This window comes from Chiroxiphia lanceolata, chromosome W (assembly GCF_009829145.1).
Source record: "Chiroxiphia lanceolata isolate bChiLan1 chromosome W, bChiLan1.pri, whole genome shotgun sequence".
NCBI classification, from domain to species: domain Eukaryota; kingdom Metazoa; phylum Chordata; class Aves; order Passeriformes; family Pipridae; genus Chiroxiphia; species Chiroxiphia lanceolata.
The window spans coordinates 504,447-518,481 of record NC_045670.1 but is presented as its reverse complement, the minus strand read 5'-3'; the positions used below and the strand labels follow the sequence as shown (position 1 = coordinate 518,481).

The 14,035-nt window shown below is 45.7% G+C and overlaps 1 non-coding gene across 1 annotated transcript; it reads left to right on the top strand.

Moving 5' to 3' along the window:
- The first annotated feature begins 1,403 nt into the window (after positions 1–1,403).
- Positions 1,404–1,475, top strand: TRNAE-CUC. Its single transcript has one exon. It is a non-coding gene; the product is annotated as a tRNA-Glu (tRNA).
- The last annotated feature ends 12,560 nt before the right edge of the window (positions 1,476–14,035 follow it).

The window sequence follows — 14,035 nt, the reverse complement described above, 5'->3', positions numbered from 1 at the left end:
AATATTTTTTGGCAATCTGCATTAGCATTGTCTATTGAACAAAATCTCTCATGCCATGTCATTATCAACTTGTTTGTCAATTACATCTTTTAAACGATTCATGAATTGCATAAATGTTTCTTGTGGTCCCTGATGAATAGTAACAAAAGACTGAGGAACCGTCCCAACCTCTGGAACTTTACAAAAAGCCTGAAAGGCTAACCTTTTTGCTTGGTTCACTACTTGAATTGGTAATCGAGCTTTCGCTGGGACAGCATGTGGTCCCATTCCTAGGAGTATTTCCATAGTAATTACAGGCTGTGCTGTTAGATTACTTAGATTATTTAGATTGGTTGCATTTTCTATAACAGCTTGTGGTGGGTCTGGCTGAGCCAGAATTTATTTCCCCATAGTAACCCTCACAGTGCCCTGCTCTGCATTGGTAGCTAGAGGAGTGTTGATAACACACCCATGTTTTGGCTACTGCTGAGCACAGCACTGTAACATTCCTTCTTCAGTTGAGGGCGAGATCCTGGGAGGGGTCACAAGTAGGCCAACTGACCCACACTGACCAAGAGGATATTCCAGACCATATGACGTCAATCCAGATATAAAAGCTGAGGCAAGGAGCAGGACTGGAGGCATTCATTGTCTCTGATGGCTGCCTGCTGACAACCATTACAGGTGCTGGAACCCTGCTTCTCAGAGAAGTGGCTGACCATCACTGCTTATGGGAAGTAGAGATTAACTGCTAGCTTCTGCTTTGTGCGTGCGCACACTGCTTTTGCTTTCTTTTTTGTATAAACTGCCTTATCGCAACCCACGATTTGTGTTGTTTTCTTTTCCCACCTTACTCTCTCCCCTGCCCGACTGGGAAGGGGAGGGATAGAGTGGCTGGGTGAGCACCTGGCATTGAGCCAAGGTGAACCCACCACAATCCTTTTACTTGCCATAAGCAGTGCTGTGCCATAAGCAGTAGCCAAAACATGGGTGTGTTATCAACACTCCTCTAGCTACCAATGCAGAGCACGGCACTGTGAGGGCTACTATGGGGAAATAAATTCCGTCTCAGCCAGACCCACCACACAGTTTTCACAGCCAAATCTCTCCACTCAGTTTCAAAAATAGTAAATTGCATTGCAGTGAGGATAATTTTTGCAATTGTTTTTCAGTCATGCAGGATTAAAATAAAGGAGGGAAATACAGTCGCTAAAAGTCCCATTGTAAAAGGAGCAGTCAAACCATAGTCAGTAACAGATTTTTGCAATTCTTTCAGGACTTGGTACGGAATGTTTTCCCAGCAAGGGGCTTGGTTTGGTTCATATACCACAGGAAAAACCTGCAACATTTGCACATCTCCTTCGGTGGCAGCCTCCTGTTTCCTTTGAGCCCATTTATCAGGGGGATGTAAATTGGGTGGAGGACCCCTGGTGGTCTAGTGGTTAGGATGCGGCGCTCTCACCACCGCGGCCCGGGTTCGATTCCCGGTCAGGGAACTCCTCCGGGTCAGGGAACTCCTCCGGGCAGATGGAACTCATCAGCCCTGTAAGGCCATCCACCTAGGAGAAGGTCACTCTAAACAAACCTATGTCCTGAGGACCTCACTGCCACCGTCCAAGCTCGCTCGACCCCGGCAGATGAATTTTAGGATTAAAGGGTGGGCTCAGTTCAGCGCACACTGTGTCTCACCTAAAAAATCCACTGCGTAGGCTCGAAGGGTAAAGACCTTTCCCAAATCTTCGTTTGGGAAGGCTGGCCATGATGATGATGATGATCTGTAAATTGGGCTCCTTTTCAGAGTCAAAGAGATTGAAATCTCATGAATTTTCATTAGAACTTCGGATGGCAGGGTTTTTAGAGGTGTCTGTTGACGGGAGTGCAGAGAAACTGCTACTGTTTCGGCACCCTCCTTCCCCTGGCTGCAGCTCAGCGTGTATCAGCGACAGGGCGGGGAGGCAAGATCTCCCTCTGCCGCTTTTTCCGGTGGGCGGCTTGAATCCTTGGTAACAATAGATTCAGAGGGTAATGACTATTTAGCTGTGTGGGATTTTAAAGTCTGGAAGACTGCCCTCCAGGCTCCCAGAACACTAGCAGTTCTTTTGTCTCCCTTTGTCACAGTCCCACAGCCTGACACCAATGCGATCTCATTCCTTGTTGTCAAAGACATTTGCTGATGTCTAAAATCTTTCTGACACAGTTCTAAACTTTTATACTGTTGTTGGCTATTAAATAAGACAACCTGACTGCATCACTGAAAATCAGGGTTTTATTCTTCAGTTCTCTTTGTCACTTGGAAAATGGCAGAATGGCATGCAATGTTTACATTAAAGCATTTTTATCCCACCTAGTGCAGGAATTTTTAGGCTACAGGGAAGGAGGCATGCATGGACCTATTTAACATACTGTCACACACTTTTTCAAGATTATCTACACAATTCAAATTTTTCTAATAACACACTGTCATTCTTAATTATAAAATAATACATATTTCATAAAGGGAGTTTGTGGCAGTAAATCTGCATTATATGGGAAAACTGTTGTTTAAACATGTCTTAAAATGGCTTTTGGTGGTCTCTTTGCAAACACGTGCTTCTTCTTCCCAACACCCCCACGACAAGTGTTATCCCATGCAAGAATGTCCTGAGAAGATATCCTGAGGTGTTCTCATTGACCCCTTTTAACCCCTTCCTATTGGTTGTTAACCCCTTCCTGCAACCTGTAATTGGTTACTCTGTGAATCCTCCTAAACCTATAAATGTAACACCCCCAACAATAAACTCTCTCTTGCCTCCTCTCCATGCCGGTGTGCTGTCTCTGTGCCGACCATGGAACCACATGGGTGGTGGAAGGAGGGGAGGGCACCTCTCCCCTCCAGGCTCAGGACCTGAAGAAATCCCTGATGCTGGAGTTCCCTTTCCCTATCCTTCAAGACGTCGGAATGGTTCCTCAGATGGAAATGGAACTAGAACTGGACCGCCCCACGCCATGGGGGTAAAGGGATCCAGAGGAGTTAATTTAAGCAGTCTTTTTCTTCTCATTTTTAACTTTAGTAGCAGATGTTCACCGCAGGTATCCTTCCACCAAAGTTAGCCACTTCTTTCCTCACTCTCACAGAGTGCCCAAGGTCGTCTGATGGATTCCATCCGCTATCTCTGAGGCTTCTCGCTGGGGAGCTACCTCTGACTCTCTAGCCTGAACACCTGTTTGGTCTCCCACAGACATTATCAACATTCAACCCGGGATGATTTTGTATTGCCCACTGCAGTAAGTTTTGCAAAGAAAGATCATCTATTTCAGCCTCATAGTGTTCAAGGAAGCATTTCGTTAGTTCGTAAACTGTCTTTTGTTCTGAGGAATCCTTACCCCCATTTCCTGAGCAACCTTTTTTTGTTCAGGGCTGGTTTTTTTGGCTGTCGATTTTGTTCTGGGGCTATTCCTGGTTCCTAGGCACGTAAAGCAGCCTTTGTTTTGATCTGGGGAGGCTCTATTTTTTGGCCTCCGGGCTTTTATCCCTCCCTATTCCGTAACTGAGTTTTACCTTCCCGTCCAGTAGAGGAACTTGTGGCACCATTTCCGCCTCTGGAGCAGGAGTCTTGTCTCCTTGCCTTTATTCTCGCTCAGGAGTCACATCCCTGTTCACAAGCGCCATTTGAGGATGATTTGAATGATAATACAAGATCCAGTTTTGTGGGTACTGTTACCTAAAAGACCCAGGAGAAAAAAGACTCCAGGTCAATTTAGGTAGGAGATAAGAAGATCAGAGCTTTAATGAGTCCTTGGCCCAGAGGAATACAAACCCAAGCGCGTGTGCTCAGACACAGGTTCTATGATTTTATAATGATGTCCATGCAATCCCCATTCGACCACCCCCCGGTTCTGCCCCATTCCAGCCCCCGGTACACCCCCTCAGGAATTGAGTCTGGGGGAGTTTGGGACCCCTCTTTCATCATCTTCATCCTCCTCTCATTACGTTGAGTCCTTGGAGACCCTCCAGAGTTCCGGGCTTGAAGGTCACTTTTGCCTATGTTTACACCTTTTGGTGCAGGCCTTAAGGTGTTTTTCTGCAATTCCACCTTGAAAAGAAGACTAAACAGCCAAGGGAATTTTGAGGGATTGATATGGGATGGGTTTGGTATGTGCAACCATTAAACTACTGTCGTTACTTTTACTGGAAAATACTGGTAAGGGATATAATACAGTGAGACAGTAAAAGAATGCATGTTAATTATGCTGGTAGAGACTTCAGTGTGGAAATGATACCCGAGTCATGTGCTGCTGTAGTTACTTCTACTGGAAAAATCAAAAAACTGAGGCATCAGTACAAAGCTGAATGGTTTATTGTACAAAATTCTCGGTTTATATAGGGTTCAGGGAAGGAGGGATATACATTTTATTCATAGCTATGGTTAAAGGTCTCGGAAGTGCAGGGAGATATTTTTCTTCAAACAGATAAACAGATATTTCTTTATCACAATTACAACAGGAGATGGGGTAAACAAGGTGGTAAAAGGATTTTCGTGGAGACAGCAAGTCTAGTTAATTAAAAGATAGTATAAGAATATCAGGTGGTATATGTAAACAAGCTTTCCTTGTCTGTGTTTATTCCATGGTTTCTGGATAAGATAATTTCTTATCTCTGCAGTGCCATCTGCCCCAACAGCGCCCCCCCCTCTGGAATTTGACACTGGTACAGTCACCAGCTTATCGAACACAAGGAGATACCCTGTTGGTAATTCATACCAAATAGCTACAAAGCAGCCAGCAAATCCCATTCTGGCAGGACATTAATTCCTAAAACCAAGTCGTTAATTGGGGCAATTGACATTGTCAACACAAAGAAAACGGGACCTCTCAGTGTCAAAGTAACCTGAGCCCGGAGAGTGGGGGCAGGGCTGCCCCCCAGGCTGCTGATCTGAGGAACAGCTCCAGGAGGTACAAACTTAGAATCATAGAATCGTAGAATCAATCGGGTTGGAAAAGACCTCCAAGATCATCAAGTCCAACCCTTGATCCAACACCACCATGGTTACTAGACCATGGCACTAAGTGCCACATCCAGTCTCATCTTCAAAACCTCCAGGGACGGTGAATCCACCACCTCCCTGGGCAGCCCATTCCAATGTCTGATTACTCTCTCTGTAAAAAATTGTAATCCAGCAGTTTCTGATGCCTTAAGGTCCATCTAGTTTTTATGATTTTCCTAATTTTTAAAAGCTTTTTAAGTAGTTATATAGTAGAAGTAGATTTAGAAGCAACAGTATTTATTCCTTTACCCTTAGCATAGTAACGACACACATTCCCCAACCCTATCACCCCATTCCATGCTCCCCATATCAATTCTACCCTTAAATTCCATTAGAAAATGTTCAGTCTCTTGTCAAAGTAGACCTATTTTGCTTAGAGAACACTTGTACCTTGGCCTAAACTGCAAAAGTACAGTCAAGAACTGGGTGAATATATGCCCCCTGTACTCTGAAGAAGATGATGATTGATGAAAAGAGGGTCTCGAAAAGCCCCTAGCCCCAATTCCCCAGGGGTGGACCGAGGGTGGATCAGGGCAAAAACCAGTAGGTGGACAAAACCTAGGATTGGACAAGCAGTGTTATAAATTGTACCATCTGTACATGGGGGATGTGCGCGTCTTGTAATCTTTATGCCTAGGCACAAATTAAAACCCTTTCTTTGTCTCACCTCCAAAACTAAATTGCCTCGGAGTTTTTTTCTCCCTGAATTTTCTTTAGGCAACATTTCTGAGCCTGCATACACTGAAACCAGCACAGGTAGAACTCGTTCAGGATGCCATCCGACAGGCAGAGAAACGCATGGACGTGTCCACTCCCTTCATGAAGGGTTGCAGCAGCAGCAACCTGGAAGGGCCCACTGACCCACCCCCCCCCCTTTGGTTTGCGCTGGGAATTACAGTGCCAAGAAGCAGCGGGGGAAATGGGATGGGATCCACGTCTCCTCACAGACTTTAGCCACTGCCAGTGGCGGAACATTTCAGACTGGGTGATGTGGGGTGAAGTCTCAACCCCACAATTGAAACTTGAGGGATTTGGAATATTACAAAGTGTTGGGCCGTTTTCCATGAGAGCAGTGGAGCTAATTAGATAGTTCCCATGGATACAACCTTGAGTTATAAAGAGTACAAGGTTAAAACTGTTTGGCTGAGTGCAGGTACTGCATTCCTGGGTGTTTTTGTAAGAATATGTTTATATTATATGTGTGGGAAAATAGAAGTTAGGGAACTCAATAAAGCTGCCCGCTACACTGAGCAGGCAGACATCTCTCTGTCTCATTACCCTAGTGTGTATTGTGTGTCTTTCTTCCCCCACAGACCAAGGCCTACCGACAAATACCCTATGACAGGGTGATTTCTGTGGGAGGCCTCCTCGACCTTTCCAGCTTAGTGCCTCCCACTATCCACACAACTGGTCCAGCAGCCAGAACCTCTGTCTCTCTCAGGGTACATGCAAAACTCCCTATTGCACTTCTAGCAGTCAAGACCGGCAACAGGAGCAGTGATCTCAAATCACCAGGCACTCCATTCAATAATTGCTTTTTGATAGCTCTCGTCAGTGGCATGGCATCAGTGTTATACCCCGCAGTCAGGGTATGAACTACACCTATTTGCCACAATAAGGTAACACCTTCGTCAATTGTGTACCAGGACCTGAGAGACATCAGCTCTGCAGGGTCCACATACACTGTCAAGACCGCAGCACACGGTCATTGATACAGGGTGGGGGCTAAGACCTCCTGACCATCAAGGCCTTTCACATTCCAAAGCTGGAGATACTCCCTCTGAATTCTGTGATCAAAAGCCACGGGAGTCAATAAATCCTTGTCAACCGCTACTAAGAGAATAGATGGAGCCCCACTATCCCATTCTCATAGAAGCCATGCTGCCAAGTACTCCACAGGCTTTTGCTAATAAGTGTCTAAGAACTGTCACAACTCCTCTGAGGTATAAGTCTGTGTAACCTGCACCCCCCCAAGCAGCAGATTGTGCTGATCCCCCATCTTCAGTAGGAACTGGACCACCACTCACCCAGCAGCTACTGGGTCAGGCTCAAACACAGCCCTGGAGTCCGTGGACCCTGTGCGAACACCTCCACCCCACCTCCCAGGACCCCTGGAGGGATCCTTGATAAGGACAGGAACCTGGGAAGGAGAGACTGTACCTGTGCCCTGTTCCATCTACTGTGCATCAGCGAGACAGGACACTAAGCATTCTACAACTTGTTGCAGCTCCCAGCAGTGTACTTATTGAGCAATTAACACTGCCTGCTCCAAACTCCGTGCATGTTTCAGGTCACTGATGTTCCCTTCCAGGGCTGCCACCTGGTCCAGCAAAACTGCAACCTCCTGGTCAAGAACCTTAAGTCCAGTGAGCAGAAACCAGCCCACCCTGCCTGCTAACACATGGGCAGACTTACATGACGAGTCCCAAAGCAGTTTATGCAGAACTGCTTCAATTGTCTGTAGGCCAGTCTCTGACACAGATGGAATTTTGAGTCAGGTTTCCAGGGGGGGTCATCATCTCTAGGAAAGTAACCACGGGGGTCCAGAATTTGCCATCAGGCCATCTGTTTCAGTTTAACAAGACAGAAGTGTTTGCTAAGGAGGACAAGTTATGAGGAAGACCAAGCTTCCCCCTCTAAGCAATTGTAAATCCGAAATTAAGAGGCTCCAGTCAAGGAAAGGTGGAGAAAGAAAAAATACCAACCCTTTATTAAAGGATATATGTGTATAGGTAGCACACAAAAAGAGCAAAAACCAAACAACAATCCTGCACCCAAATTTCCACTCAAAGTTCTTTTTGCCTTTTGACGCAATTCTAATCTTGAGCAGCAGGGACCACTGTTGGATCTCTGGAGGAACAGAGCCTGCAGTTGCTTTGTGGTGGTCGGCAGGGGGCACTGTTGGGCTCTGGTGGCCTCCATGTGGGACCCCGATGTGAGAAATATCTTGTTATTTAATTTAGAAAGATTCAACTACCTGTGAAACAAGGGAACTATAATGACAAGGAAAGTTTTACTTGCAGTGTGTGATGGGTCCCCCTCACACTGATCTCCCGGGGAGGAAAGACTTTTTGAGCTTAAATTTTATAGTTTTAAAAAATCCGACCCTTTCAGGTCAGTTTAATATATTCGTTTTTACCTAAAAAGGTTTTTTTCTCTGAAAAGGGGGATGTTTCCCTCCTCCCAATTGTCTGCAAGACATCCCCTGTCAAAATGATGGATCCTTCTTTGTTCTCAACCCATGGAGAAAGACCCCTGTGCTCAAAAATGGTCAAATGGTCAAAAAGGTTTTCATTTTTAGGAGCTTTATATTTGCCTAAAAATTCCCTATCCTGGTCGCAAGGAGCCCTGGCACCAGGCCCAAGGAGGGACTGGGTACCTTACAACTTCGCGATACGCCTAAAAGTTTTCTAAAATTTGTTTGTAATAAACACTGTATTTTTATTTCTCATAATCCTCCTTTTTTTTTTTTTTAATAATAACGTCAAAGGGATTATACATCAAACCACCCTCTTATCTTCTGGACTCTTTCCCATTTGGCTAATACCTCCATTGCTTCATCCATATTTTCGGTTTTCTTGGAGTGTTCCCATTCAAGCAACAGTTTCTGCGAATTCTTCATGTCTTTAGTTTGCTTGGGGATGGGGCGCAGGACCATAATCTTCTGGGTTCCTGGACCTCCTGTTGCAGTAGTTTTTGGATCCATAGGCATGTCAATCATTTGCATCCCTTCAACAACACTAGTAATCAATCTTATGAAACATGGAGTTAAACAGGGTAAAAATACCAATCTGGCAATTGCCTCGGTCCGCAGGGATAGGGGAAATGGGGACCAGGCACTGCGGTTAGGGTTCGGACACAGTTGAGGTCTCATGATGCAATGCCAGTTTATTCAAGGGAAACAAGGGTTTAAAAAACCGCGGTTTGAGGGGTGGATGCTAAGCCAGGGAGGTGCAAGAGATTGACAGCTTAGGGAAAGATGTGGTAGGGGGACAGGGGAAGAATGGGTGGAACTCTCGAGTATCAAAGGGGATTGACTAATGGTAGCTCTCTCTGCACTGTGATAGCTACAGCTTATCAGTAACAGAGGCATGGGAAAACAGGGGAGAAGAAGAGATAAACAGCTTTCAAAGGGGAAGCCTGAGGGAGAAATAGGGACAATATGGAGGTACAGCAGGATCTATAAATTTTGACAATAAACTGGGGTGTACAAGGGTTCATAAGCACACAACAGCAAACTGGGGAAAAACTGCCAGTCTGCTGGGTGGATTATTCAGTGAGTAAAAAGTCCATTCAGACTCCATTAATGCTTTTCCAGGCCACATATCTCTCCCATTCTGTCTTTTCATCCATCGCATCTCCCCCTTCTCTGTTTTCAGTCGTGGTGACATTCACGGAGACACTGTGGATGACCATCTGGCAAACACAAATGACAAAGCACGGCAAACAGGCACACAAGAACACAAGGGCAAATAGGGAAATCACTAGCATGATTATGATTTTTCGGGACCAATTGGGTAAAGAGGGGAGTTTTATCCAATCGAAAAGTCCATCTAATCCTTCATCACGGGACTGGTGGATATCTTTTACAAGATTCTTTAGTTGATGTATGCTTTCATAAATTGATTGTGAGTGATCTGAAAAATTCATACAGCACATTCCTTCAAAGTCCTGGCACCCATGACCATGTGCCAGGAGTAAGAAGTCAATGGCTGCACGATTTTGGAGACTAATTTCTTTCAGTTTTTGAGTGTCTGCTAGCAGACCCTCAATTGCTTTCGTGGTTGCATTCGCTTCTTTAGTTAACCAGCAACCAAGGTGGGAAAGCAAGGAAAGGGCATGGGCAGTTCCTATCCCGGGGATAGGGAAGGAAGCCCAAAAGTTTTTCATGCGGGACCAAATGTGAATGCTGGAATCACAGTCTGCTGGGAAGGGTAGGGGCGGTGGTGGAGTAATGATTGTACCTACCACACCTGGTGCTGCATTAAGGGGAGGAATGATTGGGTTCTTTGGGGCCACATTTTTTTTAGGGTTAGGAGACTTTCCTCTTTTTATACGGAGGGACCTTTTGACTTTATTTTTGGGAACAATCGATTGATCTGCTAATTGAAACTTCGCCGGGTTATGCAGAGCCAGCTTCCCTACTGTACAGGGACCCCCTTCCGGGTAGGCAGGAATACCTTGCCACGCCCGATCCCCGCACAGGAGGAAAAACCCTTCAGGGAGCTTCATGTTCCTAGGAACGTACTCTGTTGGTACTGTGGTGGCAATTGAATTGTTGCACCACGGCGAAGTGGTCCCTTTGTACATTAATTTATTGGCGGTGACATTGTGGGGGGTAAATAGGTGGGGCTCTGTGTGCCGATGGAATATAACACAATTGCCAGTGGGTAGCGAACCGAGCAAATCTATTTCTTGTGGAGGGATGGTGGTAAACGCCTGCCTGGACACCATCTGTGCTAGGGTGACTGAATTTAGCTGTAAGAATCCTAGACTCCGGTTTTTTTCCACGAATGTGTCCCAGTCTTTGCCTGGAGTCACAGGAATCCCTATAAGGCAGGTTTTGAATGGATTACTAGCACTGGACAAGGTCAGGCACAAGGTGTCAGTGCCTGTGGCCTTGGCCAGGGTTACCCAGAGGTTCTCGGAGGGCTGGTTCATCCAGTCCCTCAGAGGGGACGCAGTGACGTTGGTGACAAATCTGAGAAGACAGATCAGGATAGCGTAGGCCTGGAGAGTGTGCATCCTTCGTCTCAGTCCTGGTGTATCTTCACTCTTCTTGTGGGGACCCACTTTGGTCCGTTGTTGCCTGAAATACATGCGTACCCCTGCCAAATGGTCGGCGATTTGGTTTCCCTCTGCCACAGGACCGGGCAAAGCAGTGTGTGATCTGGTGTGGACAATGTAGAAGCTGAATTTTCTGTTTTCTATTAAAAACAACAATTTGGTTAACAGCTTAAAGAGATTTTCATTAGACACGTTTTTTAGATAGGAATTTTCAATCCTTTTCACCACACCTACAACATAAGCTGAATCTGAAACGATATTATTTGGTTCTTCACTAAAAATTTGAAAGGCACGAACAACTGCTGAGAGTTCTACGATTTGGGGGGAACCTTGAACTTTATGTATATCCTGGTGCCAATTGCCATTCTGCTGCCAAACAATAACTGCATTTCCGGTTCTCCCTGAGCCATCAGTGAAAAGGGTTTTTGCATTTTTAATTGGTAAGTCTGATTGGACAATTTTTAATTTCAGAGGAATTGGAATCAATCTTTGCAAAAACGGGCATGCCGGGAGATGGAATTTGATTTCTCCCGGGTAGCCTCCGATGGCAATTTGAAAATCAATAGAACTCTGCATCAGTTTTTCCAGGTGCTCAGAGGTCAGTGGAAGGTAGATGAAATCTGGCTCTTCCCCACTGAGCTCTAAACACCTGGTGCGGCCTTTAAATATCAGCTTGCCAATCATTTCTGCTAGGGTTGTAATTGTTTTGCCGAATTGATGAGGGAGGAATACCCACTCCCATAAGCAGAAGTCTCTATTATCAGTAGTAAACTGACCCAGCAGGGCCAGTGGTTGTCTCTGTTCATTAATTATTACAAGGGAGGATGGCAGTCCCTCCATCCTCCTAAAAGACTGTCTCTCTGATATTTTTCTCTCAACAATGACAAGGGATTTCTCAGCTTCTGTTGTTAATGATCTAGGAGAGGACAGGCCAGCATCTCCCTTCAGCAGCTCAAATAATGGGTGCAGATCACTGGTTGTGATCCCCAGCACAGGTCTAATCCAATTAATGGCTCCTAGCAGCTTCTGGAGGTCATTCAAAGTTTGGACTCGCTTGTCTATTAACACTGACTGAGGCTTGATAGCCTTTTCTGTAATTTGGAGCCCAAGATACTTCCAGGGTGCTTCCTTCTGCACTTTTTCAGGGGAGATCTCTAATCCTTTAGAATTTAGAGCCTCAGTGGTTGAATTTAGGGTTTTTTCTACAGCCAATTGTGTTTTGGCACAGATCAACACATCATCCATGTAGTGGAAGATGATTGACTGCGGAAATTTTTTCCTGATTGGTTCTAACGCTTTAGCCACAAACATCTGGCAAAGAGTTGGAGAATTTTTCATCCCCTGGGGAAGCACTCGCCACTGGAACCTGCGGTGAGGTTCACAAGCATTGATGGCAGGGACAGAGAACGCAAATTTGACCGAATCAGCCGGATTTAGGAATATGTGAAAAAAGCAGTCCTTAATATCAATAATTACCAGAGGCCATTCAGCAGGGAGCATAGATGGAGATGGCATCCCCTGCTGGAGGGCTCCCATGGGTTCCAGGACTTCGTTTACTTTCCGCAGGTCCTGGAGAAATCTCCAGGAGCCTGAGGATTTTTGAATTACAAACACTGGGGTATTCCAGGGACTGCTGGAAGACTCCAAGTGCCCTTTTTCTAATTCCTGATCAACTAATTTATTCAAAATTTGCAGTTTTTGTTTGGGCAGGGGCCACTGATCCACCCAAACTGGCGTTTCTGTCTTCCAGCTCAGCTTGGGGAGCTGCAAATGCTCAGTGACCCCTCCTAAAAATTTTCATCTGGAGACAGGGTTCCCAAAGTGAGCTCCCACTGCTCCATTGCGTCCCTTCCCCACAGTGTGATTGGGATGTTAAGTACATACGGTTGGAGCGATGCTGGTCTCCCCTCTGGTCCGTAGACTGTTAGTACCTCTTTGCTCCTGACAGGATACTGTGATCCTCCTATCCCACTGACTCTGACGTTAGTAGACTGAGCTGGCCAGCCATATGACCAGTCTTTGGAGGCAAAGATCGATATATCAGCACCTGTATCCAGTAAGCCCTCTACTTTTACTTTTTGGGGGTGTTTAGGTTGTGAAAAATAAACCAGACATGTTAGAAGTGGGCGAGAGGTTTTCACTGAGGTAGTCCAGTGGACTTCCCTCAGTGCTTCCTCCCTCTGCTCCTCGTCTGAGGATTTCACGCAGAGCAGGTCATCTGTGGAGATCATCTTTGCCACGGGGAAGCGTTCATCTAGCTGCACAGGAGGGAGATGCACAGTTAGGCATATAGCAATGTTGGTATTTGTAAGTCCTGTCAGGAGGGTGGGTACAACAATGATTCCCTTAGCCACTGCTGAGAGATGTGATATCATTAGATATGTTTTGTCAGGGTCTACTGGGGCAGATGGCCTGACTTTGGCCAATTGCTCATAGGAGTTTAGGTGTGTTGAGGGGTGAATAACAGAGAGAACGGTCCAGTTAAGGGGAACACATTGATTTTGAACTGGAACAGGGTTTGCAAAATTAGGGGAAACACATGGAACAGGAATAGGGTCTGTTGGATTCAGGGGAATAGGATCTGCCGGAGGCTTTGGGCTTACAGGGTAACAGGGTGAGGTGTGGGACGCAGGATTGAGCGGAGAGCAGGGGTGATTTGTGTCATCGTGCCCCCCTGGGCGCTCTGCTCCCCGTTTCCCTGATGCTCACAGGAGCAGGGACGAAGATCAGGCAAGGATTGAAATGTGACTTTTTTCCTTGGCCCTGGGGATCTCCTGGGGGGCAAAGGTTCACCATTGAGGTTGGTTATGGACCTACAACTAGAGGACCAGTGACGCCCTTTCCCACACCTCCGGCATAAGGTTTTAGGTAAATTTGGTTCAGGGATTAATTTAGGACAGTGCTTTTTAAAATGTCCTTTCTCCCCACACTCAAAACAATGCTGAGGCCCTGTAAAAGCAGCAGCCAATAGACGTGCCTTATGGGAATTAGAGCCTATGTTCTTACAGGCTTCTATCATTTCTAGTAAGGAGGGATTTTTTAACATTTTTAATGCTTTCTGGCAGTCCTCATTAGCTTTTTCAATAACCAATTTATTAAACAAAATTTCTTGGCTCTCCTTTTGATGGACTTGCTGGCTGATTGCTTCTTTTAACCTGGTTATAAATTCCACAAAAGGTTCTTTTGTACCTTGGTTAATAAGAGTGAAGGAGGGTGTCTGAACATAGGCATTAGCTACCCTCTTC